The sequence below is a fragment of the Meleagris gallopavo genome, chromosome 11, assembly GCF_905368555.1.
Source record: "Meleagris gallopavo chromosome 11, MGAL_WU_HG_1.1, whole genome shotgun sequence".
In the NCBI taxonomy this organism is placed as follows: Eukaryota; Metazoa; Chordata; class Aves; order Galliformes; family Phasianidae; genus Meleagris; species Meleagris gallopavo.
Genome location: NC_139414.1, coordinates 13,680,205 through 13,700,731, shown reverse-complemented (window position 1 = coordinate 13,700,731; position 20,527 = coordinate 13,680,205).

Sequence of the window (20,527 nt, the reverse complement as noted above, 5' to 3'; positions counted from 1 at the left end):
TCTTCGAAGCACCAACCAAAACTCGTGGTTGCTATTTTATGGCTGGGTCGGAATAATGCCTGAAGAACTGGCATGATTTTGTTGCCTGTTTGCATTGGGTTCTGTAGTCTGTAGGAAGCTGCCTAAATTGGCCTTTCTGTGCTTATAAGTTGGTGCGAGGGTAAATCGGAGCTTCTATTTTATATCAAAAGCTGAAGCTAACTCTTCTTGTCCTGCTTGAGAAAGATGACAGCCGAACCATTCCCTTACATTTGTAAGCCCTTGAACTTTGCACATAAGGTGGATTTTTCAGGGACCGTAAAAGTCCCTTCATTAACTTTATTAAGTTTGAATTATGGGAAACTTTTATTTTTTAAAACAGGAGGGAAGCAATGCTTCTTCTGCTCCAAGTAACAGAGAAGATGGAACAAAACAGCATAGGCCTGCTGTATGCAGAACTTAAGGGAAACTGTATGCACAGCTGTGCTTCAAGACATCGGCTTGCAGTTAAGATACGTTATCACTGGTTACCATCTGCCAGGATTAACCAACCTGCAGCTCGGCTATTGATCAAGATAATAAACCTGGGGGGATGTGGCCACCCTTCCTCTGCAGCTGTGTGTGCCTCATCATGTTGTGGTGTCGGTGGGAGGAGGTGTCTGGACCCCGGGGTGCACCCAAAGCTGCACCCATCCACGGAGCCATCTCGTGGGGTTTCTGCAAGCTAGAGCTCCGGGTTTGGTTTTGTGGCTTTCTTGATAATTGCGAAGACTGGGGAGTTCCCGTTAAGATGGGCTCGAGCTTGTGTGTACGTATATAAGAAATTCACGATTTAAGGATAAATAGTAAGTTGGGTTATTTCGATTCACAGCATCACATACCCCATGAAAAGAGACTGTAAATGGTTAAAGTAGAATCATAGAGTACCTGAGTTGGAAATCCCCCAAAGGGATCATCGAATGCAACTCCTGGCTCCACACAGGACTACCTAAAAATTAAACCATATCAGAGCATAACAGCATTGTAGCAGTCCTCTCAGGGACTTGAACTTCCCTGTGCTGTTCAGTGGTGTTACGAAACAACTGTATCGTCCTCAAGAAGATATTTGGGTGCTCCGTGGCCGTGATTAGGTGAAATTAATGTCTTATGTGCCATATCGACATTTTGGTCGTACTTCTACCCCTTGGGAGTGACTATTATTGCTTTGCTGCCCTGCTCCCCCTTTCCAGGAGGAGGCAGAGGAAAGAAGCTGGCAATATATCAGATGGTTTTCCTTTTTCTCCACTGTTAAACTGACATTAATGACAACCAACCTATGATGGAGTGTGTGAGTACAGAGCGGAATCCAAGATAGCTCTGACATGTGACTGATTTGTGAGCATGTCTCTGGGATTTCATTTTTAATTTTTTTTTTACCTAACATAGAGCTAATTCAGTTTTGGTTTTCACTCTTAAATATATTTGGGCTGTTTTCTTTTCGAAACTGGTATAAAAACTGGCATTCTACAGTCTGAATTATACGAGAAGCTGGCCAGAACCAAGCTAAGCATTCCTGGAGCAGAGTTCCCAGCAAACGTGTTTGTGTGTGTGCAGCCCTCAGTGTCTGCCAGGTTCTTCAATAAAGTGTTTATGATACTTAAGATTATTAAAAAAAAAAAAGAAAGCTGGATTTTCATCTGAAAAACATGCAGTTCCAGGGAAGCCTGCTTGCTGGAGGAGCAGATGTGAGGGCTGGTATCTACAGGGCGTTTTTCCACGCGTTCTGTGTGTGTGCATCATCCTTCCCTTCATCTGTCTGGATGCAGAGCCTCGCAGGTCCTGACCAGGAATGCAGAACTGTTGTAAAATTCACACATGCTTGTCTTCTAAGAGCCTTTGCATGGGAAATTTGGTTAGGAAATATTTTCCTGCTTCATCCTTCTCTGAGCTTTACTGGAATTAAAGCTGAACCAAACTTTTCTGAAAACTCTGAAATGCTTCAGTAACTTCTATTTGTTTTCCTCATGCCTCTGTACTTGGTTTCTGGCAGGACCTGAAAGCAGCACTGAGTCACTCAGTAAAGAAGCCTATTTTGACAGCATCCCCCTGGCCTAAGCAGGAAGTTCTCAAAGTCTGAAGACATGGAGAGTTCTGGATCTCGTATGGTTAAAGCCCAGATGTGCAAACCCTGAGAAGTGCTTAAACTTTTGAAAATGTTTAGACCATGCAAAACTGGCAGTACCAAGAACTTCATCTGTCACCAGAGTCAACCAAAAAGGTGGCTGCAGCACAAATCCCCAGTCTTAGAGCCACATTCTTTGAAGTTCTGTTCTCTAACATGACTATTTTTAACAAAGAAAAGGGGGACAGTGGGGAGAAGCTCCATCTTACCAAATCTGCAGGCTTCCTGTGTTCTGAGTCATAGCTGCTGGCTGCACTGACAAAAGCAAGCTTTTTTAATTTGATTTCTATCCTCATTAGTACAGTAGAGGAGGCACAGCAAAGACAGAGACAGCAATAGGATTGTGCAAGCATCAACAAGATGATAAATGGGTCCATCAGTTTTCCTTGCTGGGAATAACAATAAAGAGAAGCCCAACTTCTCTCCCAGATCTCAGCAGGAGTTTTGCAAGGTAGAAATTGGGCATGGGAAGGAAGGAGGCCGGGAGGAAGAGGTGGAAAGTTGTTTTTCAGTAGAAGAGAGATATATCTATGAGCATTCAGCGTATCACCATTGTTTCTCTGTACGACATCATGCCAGTGTTGCTCTACATAAAAGAGGCACTGAAGCAGATCCCTCTGCAAACCATAAATCTGACAAATGGGCATTTCCCAGCAGTGCTTGCATGTGATGTGATGCTAAGGAAGGCACAGAGGTGGTCACCCCGTGTGAATTCAACCACCTGCTTGTGTCTTCTGTGACGAGGAAGGAAGAGAAAAAAGTGAAGGATCGAAAGGGGAAGAGCTGGGTCTCTTGGTATTTGCTAGCTGTATGGTGCCTGCCATGAACAAGTCAGCGCTTGTTAGCACTTCCTACGTGGTGGGATGTGGCACACCACACTCCTCACCCCGTGCACAGAAGAGGAAATTGCTGATAACTGTGATAGTTTGCTGTTGGGCTACCTCACCTCAGTTATCTAAACTGCTGTAAAATACATCAAGGTGAAGAAAGGGCCCTTTCGGTTGCATGCTAAATATCACCCTGCTTTCTGTACTCCAACATTATCTGTTGCTGCTCTTCACTGTCAAGCTGAGTTCTCGCCCCGAAGCAGTTGTATTTCAGCACTGAATACAGCAATTCCTAACACGTGAATGGATGTATGCCTTACACTCCCACAAATCTCCATTAGAGTTTATTTTATAGCAGTTCCTACCTTTGTGTTTGCAGAAGTCTTTGGGTACCATCTGGGAAAAGCTGTTCTTTGTTAAATTCCCCTTTATTCCCTTTGGGTTATATTTTTAAGGCAGGAGATGCTGAAGGATGTTCTGAGGACGGTAAAAGCAGCTTGAAATGAAGATGTAGGAGGAAAAGTACTCAAGCTGTTTTTCTGCTTTTGCAATTGAAAGGAATCTCATGATATAGCAAATTTTCAATGGCACAAGAAATTCTGCTGTCTACTTCAACATGGCACTATTAGGCCAGCAACGGGGGAGCAGCTGCTCAGCCATTGTATAATTGACATCACTGATAATGACCTTGGATTCGTAATTAAGGTTCATGAGGATCAGAAGTGGGGGAAAAAAAAAAAAACAAAAAACAAACCCTGTCCTTACAAAAAAATGATGTAAACAACTGCGTGAGTGAGTACATTGGAACACAACTGAGGGCTGAAGAAATCCTGCCAGACCCAGGGCCCTGCAGGGGGTGAGATGTGGGTGCCAGCGCTGTGAGAGTTTCCAGCTCTGTCCTGGTGATGCTGAGCAGTTGACCATAAGTGCTGACATTTTAGGAGGAGGTCAGAGAAGCTGAGATTAGAACATGCTGCTGAAAACAACAGGAAGAAAAAAAAACAAAAAAAGGTATTTTTGCTGGGAATGAATGAACAGGTTCATGGCAGTAACACCGAATCTGCAGCAAAGCATGCTTCCTCCAAGTGTAATCAGTGCCTCAAAAACACATGCTGGCACGTGTTGCATGTCGATACCTCCTTTATCATACATATTTGAGAGCTCAGACTTCAACTGCCACCTGAAATGAGCACTGTGGTTTTCTTTCCCCACTCAGTGGGTTATTTGGTTGTGATTCTGTATCCTTTCCTGAGGCTCTTTAGAGTCCCATGTAACTTTCATTCTTTTCTCTTTCTAGCAAAAATATATTTCAGGAAGTTCCATAATTGCACATGTCTATATGGTGAGGTTTGGCACAGAAAACTTGATGTGAGGTTGGCTTCTTTTTTCTTCCCTTTCAACTTACAATGTTTAAATTGGGTTCCTACACAGATTCAAAAAACACATTCTGCTGGGTCATGCTGGAGCTTTGAGTCATAACTTTTGTTAAATGGGGAAGAAAATCCACCAAGTATTATGCTGCAAACAGACCTTATGGAGAATCCCACACTATTCCTGTGTGTAGAGAATTTGCCATCCAATTTTTGTTGTGCATTTTGAACTACAAACCTGCAGGCAAGCATGGCAATGCTCAGAGTTCAGCAGAACTTGAGTACTCTGGGTTTTGTTTGGGTTGTGCTTTATTAGACTTTAGGCTATTAAGGGAGGGGACTCCAATTTCCTTTAATAAATAATGTTTGCATGCACTTGGGAAATGCCAATCATGTTTTGCTGACTACTGAAGCCTAATGCATGAGAAATGTAAAGCTGGATGAGCACTGTTTTATTCCAGAGTTTGAGTTGCATTCTTGGATGGGGTTACAAGCCTTTTTTGCTGTGAGGTAGGAGCTCTGAAGCAATGCCTTTCAGAGCTGCCTCGAAACAGCACTAAATGGCTGCTTTCATGAGACTGATTCTTAATCAGAAGGCGCCTGGTACCTTATGGAAGATGGATCCTGTCAAGCCAGACTTGGGATTATTTGTGATGAAATTAAAAATATGGTCAATAAGATACTTGTGGTTTGAGACTCATGAAAAATATTTGTCTTGGTACTCAAAATACTTAAGCTAGAATGATTCAAAATCAATGTGGAAGAGTAAAAGGATTAAACTGGCTTGGAAACACATCCCAAAACATAATTGTAAACAGGAAATCTGAACGAAGTGGGTGTATTTCTCGTGGGGTCTCCAAGATTCTTTTGTAGCCCTAAATGACCAAATGTTTTACAAATGGCCAAGCAGAAAACAGCAGTCAGGCACCAGCGTGGCACATGAGACAAAGCCTGGTCAGGGCCACACAGCACTCAGGGCTGCTTGGTGAGCCGGGCAGGTGAAGCACCACATTCTCCAGTGACCTCACGCCCAGAGAGGAAGGTCTGGTGAAGCCAAACTCCTTTCTGCTGCAGCCGGAGCTCCTGGTGCAGTCCAAGAGCATGTGATCCTTGAGGGAAAACAGCACAAACAGTGATAAAATACTTGAACTGCAGCTGTCCCCTATGAGAAGCCTATTAAACAGACAACGCTGTCAGGGTGCCATTGATCTTGTCTGGCTCTCCAGTCCATATGAGAAGAGTCATCAATACAAGGATGGGACCTACTGGTTATGGGTGAGATTGCGCTAGAAAAAGTTGAAATGCGGAAGAGAAGTTGCTTATGGCATGTGAAGAATGGGGCTGTTCTAGACAGGACGCCAGGAGGTCTTTGACCTCCTAGTCAATGAAAAAAGGTCCTTTTTTAGGCTCCTAAGTATGCCTGGATTCAGACAAAGTGGAGTTTGCTCCAGCCGAGCTCCCAGCCGTTTTCCCTGCTGATGAGTTTTCCTGTTTACTCTCATTGCACAGGGTGGACTGGTGGAGCTTACACTGACTTGGGCAGTGTAGAGGAAGTTAAACGTAGCATCTGAAAGAATAAAGAATGAGGATTAAGTACTGCGCAGGCTGTGGGGCTGAGTTAAGGCCATTAGTTGCAAGAAAGAAATGGTAGTGGTAGGCATGTCCAGATCTGAGTGTATCTGGCAGCTACAGGGCTGCAGGACCTCCTGGCTCTAGATAAAATAGAACAGTGCTTCCAGAGCTCCCTAAAATACTCTTCCATCAAAACTAATGAACAGATAAACCTTGCAGTCATCCTTGCTATCTGCCAGTGCAAGAAACTAGACAGGTAACAACACCACTTGAAGCCTGATCCACCTCTGTCAGAGCATACACAGAGTAGGCACAGAAGATTGACAGCTTCAAGTTTGCCCATCTGAGATGTGAAGCATGATCAAGTATGGTTACTTGAGGAGGAAATAAGGGTCAAGATGGGCACGCATGTCCACACGTGGTTTATAAAACTGGTGATTTGGTTGTCTTGGCTCTGTGACGATGATGTCCCTACTGATGGAGCCTTCTCCTGCCTCACCTCCCCATGCTGGCCGGCTGCAGGTTTTGTTTTTGTTTTTTTTTTTCCTTTTTAAGGGCTTATAAAAGGCTGTTTAGTTTTGCTTTTAAAGGGTGAAGAGGGGAAAAAACAGCTTCCAGAAAAAAACAACAGCTCAAGCTCCAGGAGCCAGATCTTAGCATGAGAACCCGACCCACTGTAGGGGAGGGCTGTGTCAGATCACTGCATGCTCCAGGAGCAAGAATTCAGTGCCTGCTGAAAAGCCACAGAACTCAGACCCTATTTGAAAGAGTAACATCTTTGATATAAAAAAACAAAAACAAACAAACAAAAAGAGTCCCATCAACCAGCCAATAAAAAGCCTCAGACATACAGGATCTCATTCATGGTGGGAGGGATTTAGTGGAAGTATTTTCCTTCTTTAAGGTTTGGCACAGCCTTAAAGGAGTCTCTTTAAAAGCTTCCAGAGCCGATTATATTTTGGATTGTGTTTCAAATCACCCTTCCCCCACCAAATTTGGTGGGTCCTCAAACAAGTTCCCAGAATAAATTAGACATAACGGTAGCGGGATTTTTTTTTATTTTTTATTTTATTTTTTCTTGAGGAGGAGGAAGGAATAAATGACACCAAATTCTGTAATGGAAAGAAAAAAAATAGTGTGTATCGGAAACTGCTGCTGAGTGACTCATGCTGCCGGACAAACGGAACCTCACTCATCACTCCATCTTCATCCTCCTCCTCTGGTGAGAGAAAAAGTCTTGGAAAAATATCAGCACCCCCCCACCCTGCTGCTTCTCCCGTGGCATCTGTACTCAGGGAAGCAGTCCAAGCCACAGCAATGGCTTCATGTGCTTCTTGGGGCAGGCTTTTTTTTTTTTGTGTGTGTGTGTTGTTTTAATGGCCAACTAGGAAAAGCCTCTGAGGTGACCTTGGAAAAATGTATGCACCAAAGGAAAAAGTTTTTTTTGGGGGGAGCACTGGAGTTCGTGTGTGCTGTATGTTTGGAGGGTTGTGGTTTTTTTTCCTAATAGCATTTTTCCAAATTTCCACTGAAATAAATTTGCAAGTTATTATTATTATTTTTTTTACGAGTGGGAAGAGAAGGGAGGATGCGCCGTGTGAAAGGCAGAAGGAGCTGGGCACAGCTCCGACTTCAATAAATGCTGCGTCATAGGAGTGCAAAGGGTTGTGCAGGGGAAGGGTGGGACACACAAAATCACTGTTTCTCCTCTCTTCAGGAGAGTAACCAGCATTTTTATGCAACATCTGAACAGTATACAAATCAAATATGTTTTCATTACCACAGAATTGGGGGGAGTCTTCCCCACCTCCCCCCCAGAAATAACCAAAACATCTTCTGCAAATGTTTGGCATGTTTGGCACTGTCTACCAGAAGGCCACTTAAAATGCATTTTTTTCTGACTGCCAACTGCATCCAGCCCAGCTGTAGGCACAGGGAAGCATTCACCAGCACAGCCCCTGCCCAGCAAATGCCTTTTCAGCTGTGGGGAGGCTGGGCTAAGCAGGTAGATGCAATGGCTGTGTTCCACCAAGCTACAAAAGCTCGCTCGAGGAGATGCTGTGTCTTGTTTGTTGTTCACAAACAGGTTAGTTCTTTACTTCTCCCTTCATCCTCAGTTTTGGGCTTGAGTTAGATTGTGCACTGGCTGAAAATGGCCACGTAGAGGTACTATGCTATGTTCTGTCATGCTGTTTGTGATTGTTTTCTCCACAGCTGAGGTTGTTGTCATCCCGTGATGCCTCTTTCAGTACAGCTACTTAGCCTCCACATCTTCCCATTATATGGCTATGGTCTCCATCTGGCACCTCTCCAAACCACTTTTCTTCCTCACCAGCTCAGGTTTGTGCATCATGGTGTCTGCAGAACTGCAAGAGTCCCCAGGATACTTAAAAGGAGTGATGCCAAAAGTAGAGAGTGGCCTGTGACAGCAATTTGGGGCAGCCACAAACCAAGTGAGGGCAATGGTTTTCTTTGCCCAATTGACACCCTGTGGGGATAAGTACACAAAACCTGCCCTTTCAACAAGGGACATCTTCTCCTTTTGTTGGCATATAGCAACCTTGGAGCTCCTTTCCTCACCCACAGTGCTTCCCTGGGATCATGAAGCTCCATCCTTGTTCTGTTCCTTGCACAGCTGGGGCAACAGCAAGCCCTACTCCTACACCCCAGTGCCCGTAGGCCAGAGACAAGCCCCAACTGCCTTCCCCAGCTGAGCCTGTAAGCAATTGCTGAACAGTAAATGACTTTCAGCTGTGTTAACTGTATTAACCATGGACTGTGTTAACCATGGGTGGTGCTGCCCTGAGAGATAGGTGCAGGGAGTAGTGGCTCTACTTAAGGCAGTATCTGCTAACCCCTCTTGGATCATGAATGGAGTGGGGATGGATGGGAGGGAGGGAGAGTTGTGTTGAGGTGGTGCCATTGGTTGTGGTCTTCAGGAGTGTTGTGTCTGTGCTGGTGGCCCTGAAAAAGCCTTCTTGACTGTAAGTGTGAGGGCTTCTCTGTCTCCTTCATTTCCCTCATTCCACAGGAAAGCAATCATGGTATCAAGTGTTTCCTAATAACTTTTTAGGCTGATGACTAATTTTTTAGCCATGTTGAAGGAGGGGTGTAGTAGTTTGACATTAAGCCCTGCTGTGAAATAGGTGGCTAAGTGAGAAAGGCACCAATGAATCTGTGCAGGAGGGAGGCTTTTGAAATATTCCAGTTTTGGCAAAATCTCCATTGAGAAGCCAAAACTAATCCATTGCTGGATAGAAATCTATAGAAAAATGAGCTTTGCTGGAGCTGATGTTTGTGGCCTTGCTTCTCTGTCTGTGGGAGGGAGACCTAAGCAACTTGCTCTCAAATCCCTCATTTTACCCTGGGTGAGGTATTGGATTTCAGTTTGGGCTTTGCAGATGGACCCCAAATGAACTGGAGAACTTTTGAAAATTGCAGGGAAATCAGATGTGGGTTTGGATCCCAAAATTCCCATTCCTTGCAAGGAGTCATCAGAATGCTTCCTTAGAGGCTCTCAGCACTGTGGCCCAGTCACAGACTCTGAGGTGCTTTCTTTGGCATGAGCTTGCAGCTCAGCACCCCAGGTTTACAGTCCCATATGCCTATCACTCGCTCCAGGCAGGTCTGCACTGCGCCTCTCCTGCTGCAGTCCTCTGAGGTTGTAGGATGATGAGGAGAGCAAGAGTGAGATGAAGTCAGCTTTCTGTGTAAATCAGCTGATGCATTGTATAAAACGCAGGTCTAGGTTTTGAACCTAGAATTTTCTTTAATAACAAACCAGGGTCAATGAATGCAAAGCCTCATGCAGAGCCTTTTACTGTGTTAGTCATAGCTTGAGTCCTTTGTGTTCCCACTTTTAATGGTAAGTATTATCCAGCAAGCCTTGTTATAGCGTGGTCTTTGGAGAGTGTGGAAGTTGGTAATGATGGTTTCTGAATGCTGTTCCAGAGATCGCTGCTACAATTCACAGCAGATAATAGGAGCCACAGCCAGACAGATAATAGAACTGACTGAGATCCATTTATTGCTAAGAGACTGTCTGAATATTTGTACATAGCCTGAGCCACCCCACCCTCCTTCATCACATTTCTGAGGAGGGGGGAGGGGGAAGGAGGGAAGCACGACAAAAACAAAACAGAAGCCTAGGGCTGAATAGGGAGGAAATAAGAGATTTGCAGACTGATTCTTATATATATATATTTATAGCTATTTTTATAACCCTTGCCATAACTGAGCCAAAACACTGTAGGTTGCTAATGCATTTATGGCCTGCCTCTACAAGTGGAATTGTGGGAAGACTGTGGGGAGCAAGTGGTGGATAGTACCCATCCTGTCTGAAGCCTAAGGTAACATCTGATTGCAAAGTCATCTTTCCTCCCAGGCAAATGGACAGAATGCTGGAAGGTTTCTGTGATGGGCTGCAGGCAAAGCTTGAAGTCAGGGATATAAGAGGTAGTCAGGCTAGGGGAGCTTGACCCAATTCAGAGCAGCATAGTTTACTGCCACTTGGAGTTTTCTTGATCTTCACAACTTAGGCCTTGCAGAAGCTGGCTGGAGAGGCAATTCACGTGTGTCAAAATGCCTATCTGTCATTCAAGATACTTGGGGGTTTTGGTGTTTGACTGACACCCCCCACACACGTCTGTCTGCCTAGGAAGTATTGGCAGTTCTCATAAAGCATAAAAGTTTACTGCTTTCCAGGGTATCTTCTAACGTGGTGTTTGTGCGTGTGGAGAGTAAAAATATTTGTTTCTCACTCTAATGAGTGCAGTCTGTCTTTCAAGAGAACCCTTGGCTGTCTTAGTCCCTTTCTTATGCCTCTGTGATCCATGTCAGCTGTTTCTAGGATGCTTTCCTTGAGGGGTAAGGAACAGGAATGTCCAACTCACCAACGAAGGCAGTAGTGATATTGCCTTCTCTTCCTATTTCATTGAGGTGATAGAGAACTTCTGTTGTAGTGCTCCTCTTCCCAGCTCTAAGGAAGATCTCTGTTCTGAGGACAGCAGCTTTGGTGTGGTTTGACTGATGACCACTAATGACTCACTGCAGCAAACCTGGCCACACTAATGGAGGAGGTGATGCTCTGATAGAAGTTTTCAACACCTGTTTGCTGAGTGATAACTGGCTTGGTTTCCTGGTCTCCTCTGTCAGTGCAGGTTTGGATGCAGCCAGTAAGTAAATGCATCCTTGTCCCCACCTTACCTTTTGCTTTGAAATGCTTCTGTTATAGCGTTGAGTACAAGTCATAGTGTTGAGTACACGTCTCTGAGCCTGTGATCTGAGGTTCTCATGGCTCCCAGATGTTGAAGCTGCTCAGCTGGTGTAGAGTCCTTGCCAAGAATGTCTGCTGTGACCTTTTCTTTTTATGATCTGCTCTTTTTTGCCTTCAACTCAGAGGTGCTAAGGCCTTTACTGAACAAACAGTTTGTAATGAGTCTTTCTTGCCCTGTTCTTTGGTGGTTACTTAATCTGTTCTGTTCAGTAGCCGTCCAAGTTAGACTTGCCCCAATGAGGGGAAAAAATAAACTGCTTTCATGTGCAAACATGTGTAGATCCAAGTCTGCTCCTATCTGGGGTCTATAAGCATGCAGATGAAGGGGATCAGGACTTGGATTGTAAACAAGGACTTGGGCTCTGTTCTTGGCTCTTAACTGTTGTGCCACCTTGTGCAATTGTGTTGGCTTTCTCTGTCATGTGGATTGCGAGCTGCTTTAGAGAGGGGCCTTCTCTATGCTTCGGAATGATTGCTGAGGATTGACCACTACCCCTGACAGAGGACAGGGAGGAGACAACAGTAACTCTTACAGTCGCCTCTCTGGGTGCGGATGTGTGTGTACAATGGTAAAAAATACAGCTGGGTGCTCACCCAGCCCTGTGTACAGCAGGTACCCCATACTGGGGGCTCCTGATATTCCACATGCTAATCTAGAAATAAGTAAGAGTACCTTATTGCAAGACCAGAACGTAGGAGTCTCTATCATGCCTTTTTTCATCCACCCCTTTCACGCTGTCTTTGCAGGCCAGAGATATGTAATGGGACATACTGCACAACTTGAGAAGAGCTCTGCAAAATTCCCAGTGTCTTGAGAAGGTTAATGAAGGAATGTTGTTACCCAGCTGGATGGAATACGTTTTTTGTCTTGGAGACCCTTTCGTCTTGTGAGACTTCCCTGGGGAGACTATGTGGAATAATGCTTCTGTTAGCATCAAATTCTGGTTTTGAAGCATTTCCTGAGGATTTTGTGGAAGGAGGAGGGATGAATTTTCCTCTCTGTAATGTGTTGTATATAATGCCAGCATTTTGGGACCGATTGGTTGATCTTAGACCCTTTTCAGATTAAAGATCCCACCAGTTTTCTGCAAAGAGAGCATTAGCTTTGCTTGTTGTAGACTCTGTAGAAAGGGTCATGTCAAGACCATAGGGAAGGTGTTAAGAAAACTGGAGTCACTCTCTTAGTAAGAAACGTGCTAATCACAAAATACACAGGTAAATATAACATTAAATTTGGTCTACTCAAGGATGTTCTGTTACTTTAACTGAAATTTATAGTTTCTTAGTGGACATTCCTTGACTTCAAGGTCCATCTACTGCATTCATTCACATGCACTTAGACTCACCTATCAGAACTTCATAGTTCTCAAAGTTCTTAATTCTAGACTGAATAAGAATGCTCTGAGCTGTGTCCAAGAACAATATCTATATAGTTTAAATATCATTTTGATGATAAAAATCCCTATTCTAGAGGAATGAGTTCTAGGAAATCTTGCATTAATGTCATGCATTACACTTTTAAAATTTTGCTCTTAGGCGCTTAAATATAAACTCAGGAGGAGCTTTAAGGAGGAAGCAAAAATCAGTTTTCTTTAAAGCTTGGGATCTGGTGATGACTGTGGTCACCTAACCCCAAAGGCTGTGCTTTCCTAGTGATCAGGGAGACCTGACCTCTAAGTGCAGATGTGACCAAGGGAACTTGTGGACCACAGGCAAATTCTCAGGCCTTGCTTTCTCCAAAGCAGAATGGGTGAATCGGTTCTTGGAAACGTGGGTAGTTCTTATTCTGTATGCCTGAGGCTGTCAAAACGTGTGTGTTCTACCTGCTCCTTTTTTTAAAAAAATCAGATTCTGTTTTTTCAGAGAAAGAAGAAAGGTAAAGTGCGCTGGAGGCAAGCAAAGGGCATCTTCCTGTGTAATTTTTCAGTTTGACCCTGAAGTGACATGAAATATGCTCAAATCCTTCTTCATGTACAAGATCTTGAACGATACCTTGCCTGTGCATACCCTGTATAGTGAGTATATGGTGCTACCTCAGTAAGGTAAGAATGTATCAGCATCACTATAGCAAATACAAAACGAAATCCTGGTTGAAGTCCAAGACCTGAACATGAATTTGCCTGCAGAAATGATCTGAAATGCTGTGTAAAAAATATGGCTGCCTAGAGGGATGGACGTGACCACCCAGAAACTCCCTTTGTAGTTAGAAACTTAGGGCACAAAATACAGAGCTTTTCACTTGTTTTGGCTACCAAATGCATGTGTTCATTCAATTCAAAAACAAAGCATCCAAAAAACCCTTCCTGACTTCATTGGCCTGAAAGAAGGGATCTGTGTTTCTTTCATTCTAGATTTGACAAGTATGTTAAATGTGAAGAGTAAGCAGAAGGCTGTAGTATGTCATCTGATTAATTTCAACTTTTATTATTGTTGATGGTGGAAGGCAAAGCACGATGTAATAGCTATTAATAACAGCACTTAAACAATGACAAATTTATTTGAATTTGTACTTTTAGAAGTCTGCAGTGGAGTCAGTACCTGAAGAATTGGGGCCTACTATCACTCTTCCATACTGGTCTTACAGATTCTTTGGGCAGTTAAACAACAGTTTAAGGTATCTTATTTTTTTTTTTTTTTTCCTGCCTGTTTACATTAAGCCCAAGATAACAGACTGAAAGCTGTCACTATCCAGCGAACTGCAAGGCAACCCAGACTGTGTGGTGATTTATGAGTTAAACAGCAAGAAAATCAGTCTGTGATCAAAACCTGCCTAAACTGTTCTATGATGGAGCACTTGTGTATCACTGCTCTGAGATCATGCAACTTGCAACATTGTTGTGCAATGCAGTCTATGATATGGCATGCTTAGATGCTTGACCTCTGCCTCTGGTCTGGTTCATGTTTGCCCCTCATTATCTGCAGTCTTTAGTCCTGACTGGTCTGGGCACCAATAAGCCTTGTTGCTCAAGTCTTACTAAATGTCTCTTTGCACTGGATGAGACACCTGGGAGAACCCCTTCTGTTGCAAGTGGCCAGGAAATGGTGGAGACACCAAGGAATTAAATAGACCTAGAAGAAAGCCTGTCTTCCTGCCACTATAGAGTGATAGTGCATGAATGATAGTACGAGGCTGTTCCTTGTGACTCGCTCTTAAAAACACTACCTCCCCACTGGGAACAGACAGCCAATTGAAGCCTTGAAGTCCTCAAGCTTTTGCAGTAACATAGCCTGCTGCCTAGAGACTTATTGCAAGCTGAACCTTGTATATGGTAATATTTAAAATCATCTTAATGCCTACACTCAGCCAACCATCTTGACTGTTGGAGGCTGTATAGCTCAAGATGAGGAGCTCTGATTCTGAAGGAAGGTGCGGCCCGTTAGCTGTTCAGTTCCACAGACTGACTCTGCCTTGGGTTTAGACCAAATGCTTGTGCTGCAGCAACAAGGAAGAAGGACATGGCTAACAGAAATTGCAGTAAGGCAATCTGAGATGACCTCAGAAAAGATGCAGCCATAATTTCCTGAATCTGTAGCACAGTGAAGCTGTAATACCCACCCAAGAAAGCTGAATAATTTTTCACGATCCGATTTCCGCGTCTGCTTGTAGTCTAGGCAACTTGGTTTGCTATAGTGCTGGAGATAACTCAATGGTCTTGGGATTAATCTTGCTGATTAGTGTGCAACTATGAGTAATAGAGATCCATACGGTTCAGAAAGGGAAGATCCTAGTTGTTTTTGCCTAAAAATACAATCTACAGTTCAGTTCTTACAGCCAAAAAAGCTTTCATGATTCTAGGCAGAAGGTCTAGAGTTTACTTTGTCTCTATCTTTCCCCTGCTGTTACAGAGAGACAGATTTAACAGATCATTGCTCTGATCTGTTTAACACTTTCGACTTCCTATGAGTTCCCAGAAAGTGAATTTCATGTTTAGTTGCCAACTGAAAAAAAAAAAAAATACAGTGGGGGTCTCTTATTACAAGCTTTGAGTTTGATGGGCTACTAACTGATTCTGGCCGAGGAAAATCAGAAGGCTGCTAGCCAGGAAATATCCCTGGATAGAAAAGGAACTTTCCAGAGTATTTTAGATCCTCAGATAGTGTTAATGGACTGGGTTCCATGTTTTGGAGAATTTTACACTTGAAAATAAACTGAAGTGCAAAGGACAAAGAATTTAGTCATGGTAGCTTAAATTCTCTGCTTTTGAACCATCAGGAATGAATCATCAGGAGGGCAGGAAGCTCTCCTGGGGGTAATCCCATCCAAGACTTAACTGCCTCTGAATTAACCAAGTCCCCAAGCAGTCTGATACCACAGGATGCAGATGTTTTAGTTCTGGCAAGTAACGTGAAACTACAGGCCAAGATCAGGCTATTTCTTTTTTTTTTTTTTTTTTTTCATGAGTTGCTCTTTTTTTTAAAAAAAAAAAAAAGAAAGCAAACTTAATGCCTACCCACTCAGACTATAAGCCTTGTTTAGAAATGTGAATGGGTGGATGTTCTCCTGCTGGCTTGGTAATTTGGTAGATGTTAACACAATGTAAATACAGTACAAGTACAGTTTGGCATGGTGTTTATAAATACATATGGGAACTATCATTTTTATGCAACCTAGTATTGGGTTTAGTGCTTCTGAAGGGCTTCTGCTTTGATTGTGTATGAGCTAGACTGTAGTATGAATGGATTATGAAGGGGAAGAAAAAATGTATGCTTTGTAAACATGGAAAAAAGGAAAAATCTAGATACTTAATACAAAAAATAGGACAAGTATAAGGTCAGATAGTAAAAGGTTAGAAATAGAAGACTGTTTCTCTTCTTGTTTACACACCTTGAGAATGTGCTATAGAGAGAGCCATCACTGACACTGCCTGTCAGTCTAGACCTGTTATGGCCCAGTAGAGACGTGGGCTGTCAGCCACAGATGCTACAATGAGCCTGTGTTAGCAATTGGTGATTTGCTTGGGCAGCAGAAATGTTGGATATCTGCTGTCAGCCAGAGCGAAAACCTAGGAATGCAAGTATGAAATGCCTGCCTGAATCAACGAATCAAAGTTGCCACAATGTTCATGTACTGCATATGGGATGTTGAGACCAGCAGGGGCTTGCTGACCTCTGCTCATATAGCATGTTGCAGAGCATCTCTCCATATCCCGCGACAGAAGGTGAGTGTATGTACGCAAGGCAGAATGCCAGCAGTGCCTTACTGGGGTTGCTGTGAGAGGCATTTTGCCAGGAGACAATAGCCAGGTGATACTGAGGATGTACCCAGTCTGCACAAGACAAAGAGGACTACCGAAAGCTATTTATATAACGCTTACTGTAATCTGACTTGGAGAAGATTATTTTCTGTCCCCAGTTCTGGAAATTGGTTTAACTTCTCTCAGGTGAGAGAAACCAACCAATGAGGCTTTGGGAGGCTTTTCAGTACTAGGAAGTGTCCAAGCATGTACCTCATGTTTTAATCTGTGTCAGAAATTAGTCACTGTTTCTGTCCGAGATGAAACACTTTAGATGTCCAAGCTCATGGGTCAGAAGGAGGAGGAACCTATTCTCTTGCTGGTCATGCCAGAGCTGGAGCAAGTCAGAGAGAAGTCCATTATTAAATCTTTTGCCTGCAAGGGACAAGAGACCATCATTAGGAATGGTGACAACACAGGGTTTTCATTAAGCAAAAGGAAGGTTTCATGCAAAGCCAAGTTACTTTCATTGCTATGGAGGCTTCATGGCACTGTACTTCTCGGGTGTGGGCTCAGTCCCCCCATTGAGACTTGTTTATTCCAGGGCTCAGTAGGTTTCTGGGAAGTGCTGTAATAGCTGGGAGGAGATCCCATGGAGAGGGTGGATTCTCTTGGACACATGCTGTTTAACAATGCCACTGTCTACAGAAAACAGAAAATAAACAATGCAAAATCCCTGCCGTAAACCATGCAGTGTGCACAAACACCAAAATATGAATAGCCTCTCAGAAGGCAGCCGTGCCAAGCAGCTTTACTGCTATTGTTTATTGTGGTGGAGGAGCTAGAACCAGCTCTTCAAAATAGACCAATATTGCCAACTCATAATGGGTTAATGGTCCCTGCAACTGAAGTATAATGGTTCTTGGTGAAATGGGGGAAGCATCTGTAGAAAGTAAGTTTAGAAGCAGTAAAAACTGCAATGAATTAATTTGATTTTATTCAGGCAGAGAGAGATAAAGGCCCTGTTTGAGTAGCTGTTGCAATTGCATGTAATAAAAGCCGAAGGATCATCTCCATGGACAGATTTACCTAAGCACCAAGCAAAAGAAACAGGTGAAAGCATTCAGAAGGCTGGGAGCGCAGTATAGCTGGAATGACTCTGAGGATATCACTGGGCGGGGAGGTCTGGTATGAGTAAATTGAATGATGGTAATGATGGAGCATCTATGCTATTTACATTTTTTTAGGAGGTAGGGGTGGTCTGCTTTGGAGAACTAGTCCTTAGAGCTGGATATTACTAGCTGGAGTACATTAATGTGCTCTGTCATTTATCTCCTGCTCCATCTACATATACAAAAAATCCAGGTTGCATCCTCCAAGATTGCCCAGTGATGTGAACTGAAGTGCTTTAAGTGGTGACAATTGAGAGATTTGCTTCTAAAGCATTCTGGTTGTCTGAATTCAGATGCTTGTGTAGACGTGCTCTAGGCATGCCAATGTGTGTTGGTTGAGGATGGAAATAGCTGCTGGAGTATGCCAGCTGCAGTTCTGCTGTAAAGCCCAGGAGCACGTGTTTGGGCTGACAAAGCACAGGGCACCTCGATGCTGCCAGTTGTCTCTTGTGTGTTTCTTTTTTGCCTGCAAGCTGCTTGAAGATGGTTCTACTCTTCCATGCACAAGTTATGGGGGATCTGTGGGGAACCTGTGGTTTGTGGAAAACAGTTCCCTGAGCCTTTAATGTGGCCACTGAGACCCTGGAAGTGGATTACAGCTCTTTGCACAGACTTGCTGCTGTACTCAGTGCCTAGGAGGTAGACTCTCATTTGCCCTATACTCATCCATCCCATCAATTTGTGAGGTTGTTTCATGCTGAGTGAAGAACACTGCTGTTTTGTTTGCTTGTTGTTTTGTTGTTTTTGTTTTTTTTTTTCTTCCCCAGATTGACTTGGAAACCCAGAGGAAGCAGGTCGCTCTAAAATAAGATAAACAACACCTTTACTAATTGTACTGGAAAACAGAGCAGCTTCTGGTAGGCTGCTGTATGCTGTTCCTGAGCATACCCAACAGAACAGCTGTGTTCCAAGGGAGTGTTTTGTTTGTTGTTGTTGTTGTTTGTTTGTTTGTTTGTTTTAATGCATTTTAAGAACTGGAGATGGGTGAGGTCAGGGAAAGAGTGAGACTGAGCCCTGGGGTCTGTCTCCTTTCACAAACATATCCTGTAGTGTAGACCAGTCAATCAGCTCTTTTTTTTTTTTTTCCCCCCTCCTAATTTTCTTCAAACATAGGAGACTCACTGAAGGTTGTATGAAATAGACATGGGTAGTAAGTACAGTGGCAATGATTTGCAGTGCATCGAGGTCCTAAACTTGGCTATAAGAAGCTCTCAAAGCATAGTGCTGCACTTTAAGCTCTTTTGCTCCTCCCTAACAGCAGGTGCTCTAATGATTAGAGCTCTGAGAGTGAAGGTATGAAAACCTGCAGTTACTGCTGTTGTTGGAGCTCTTCCTTGGGTCAGACACTTAAAACTCAGTGCAGGGTTACACTTCTGCCAGTGAATCCAGTGAGCATTATCCTAAAGCACATGAATGTCATCCAAATGCTGCTAGAGGTTGTGCCATTCTTGCCAAATTGTATCTTTGTTGGCTTCATTGCAAACCAAGTTCTGAAGTGAAAACAAAGGAAAAAAAAAAAAAATGAGGACCCTTCTGGATATGACATGCAAGCATGGGTATCCATTTTGTTTGTTGTGTAAGCACTCCAACAATGAGGAAAGCAAATGCCAGCCTTGAGAAAATGTGGTCCTTCTCTTCTGTCTTGCAAGAGTGTGGACTTATACTGCTTGCCTTGCTGCTGTGCTCTGAGCCTGCTACCAAGGACAACCATTCATATAGATTTGAGGAAAGCCTAGGTAAGCCAGAGTAATGTACCTTTAAAATCATGTTATATAAGCTTTTGCAATCTCAAAAAACAATACTTTTTTGATGGACTGGAGGATCAAAAAATCCTTGCAGTATGTAGAGTTATTTGATTTTAGCAAGAATTTTGTTTGTGCTGTAATTCAGGAATCGATGTCTCCAATTTATTTTTAGGTACCCCTTCACTGAGTTATTAGGCATGCTTGACAGTCTGGTGCAAAGAACACCTCGGAGAATTAAGGGAATTTTATCTCTTTCCAAACACCAGGAAGGTGAGATACAGAGACTAAAGACATTCCTCAAAGGAATGTAGATTTGTAAATTGCACTGAAAACTGGTGGAGATAGCAGCTTTTCCTTAGGGTTAGGGTTAAGCTGATTGACTTTTCTGGTATATAAGCATGTAATTGATTATCTCGGAGGTCCTGGAGCTAAGCACTTTCCCTAGATCCTGTCTGTTGGGGCACATGGAAATAAGCCCAAGTTGCCTGAGTCGCTGGATCAGGTTCTTCCCTCTGGATCAGCTGACTTAAGCTCTGTCTGTGGGAGCCAGGTGGGAAAGTAATCTGATTTTGGTGAAGTTATTACAGGTCTCTCCTTTCAGACTCAGCACAAGACCTTTCTCTCTCAGTTTTGTATTGCCACCTTCTCAGCTGCGTGGTTCAGAGAGCCTGGACAGCCTCTCCTCTCCTTGCCTAACCTCTTGCAAGGAGCCATGAATTTTTGAAAAGAACTCTGGCTTGCTCTGCCAGCTCTCCTTCACTTTTATTTATTTTTTTTCCCCTCCCTGCAAGCCACAGTGAAGCAGTTCTTTGCTATTCTCCAGGGTAGGGGTGGAAGTAGGTCATGGTGTCACGTAAGGCAGCTGCGCATTAATACAGAGCTAGGTGAGCGGAGCGTGCAAACTGTCGGACTGGGGAAGATGAATGATCAGCTCTGCGGGATGAACGACTCCATCAGGGAGCGGTGGAGGCAGGTGGCAGCGCGCGGCCCCTGCGGAGCGGTAGGGGCCTACTGGGGCTCCTCAGTGCGCCCCCTGCTGGCGAAGGGCTGTCTCGTCCTTTTCCCACCTCCCCCAAAATCTTTCCTTGCTTTTGTAAGCAGGACTGGTGCTTCCCCCTCCCTGCAACATCCCTTGGATTTTATAGATTGGAGTCCATTGGTTCATCCTTATTGGTTTGTTTGTTTGTTTTGCAATGTTAACATATGAACAAGGAGGGGCTTTCTGTGCTCCGGTTCACTTGATGCTCACTCA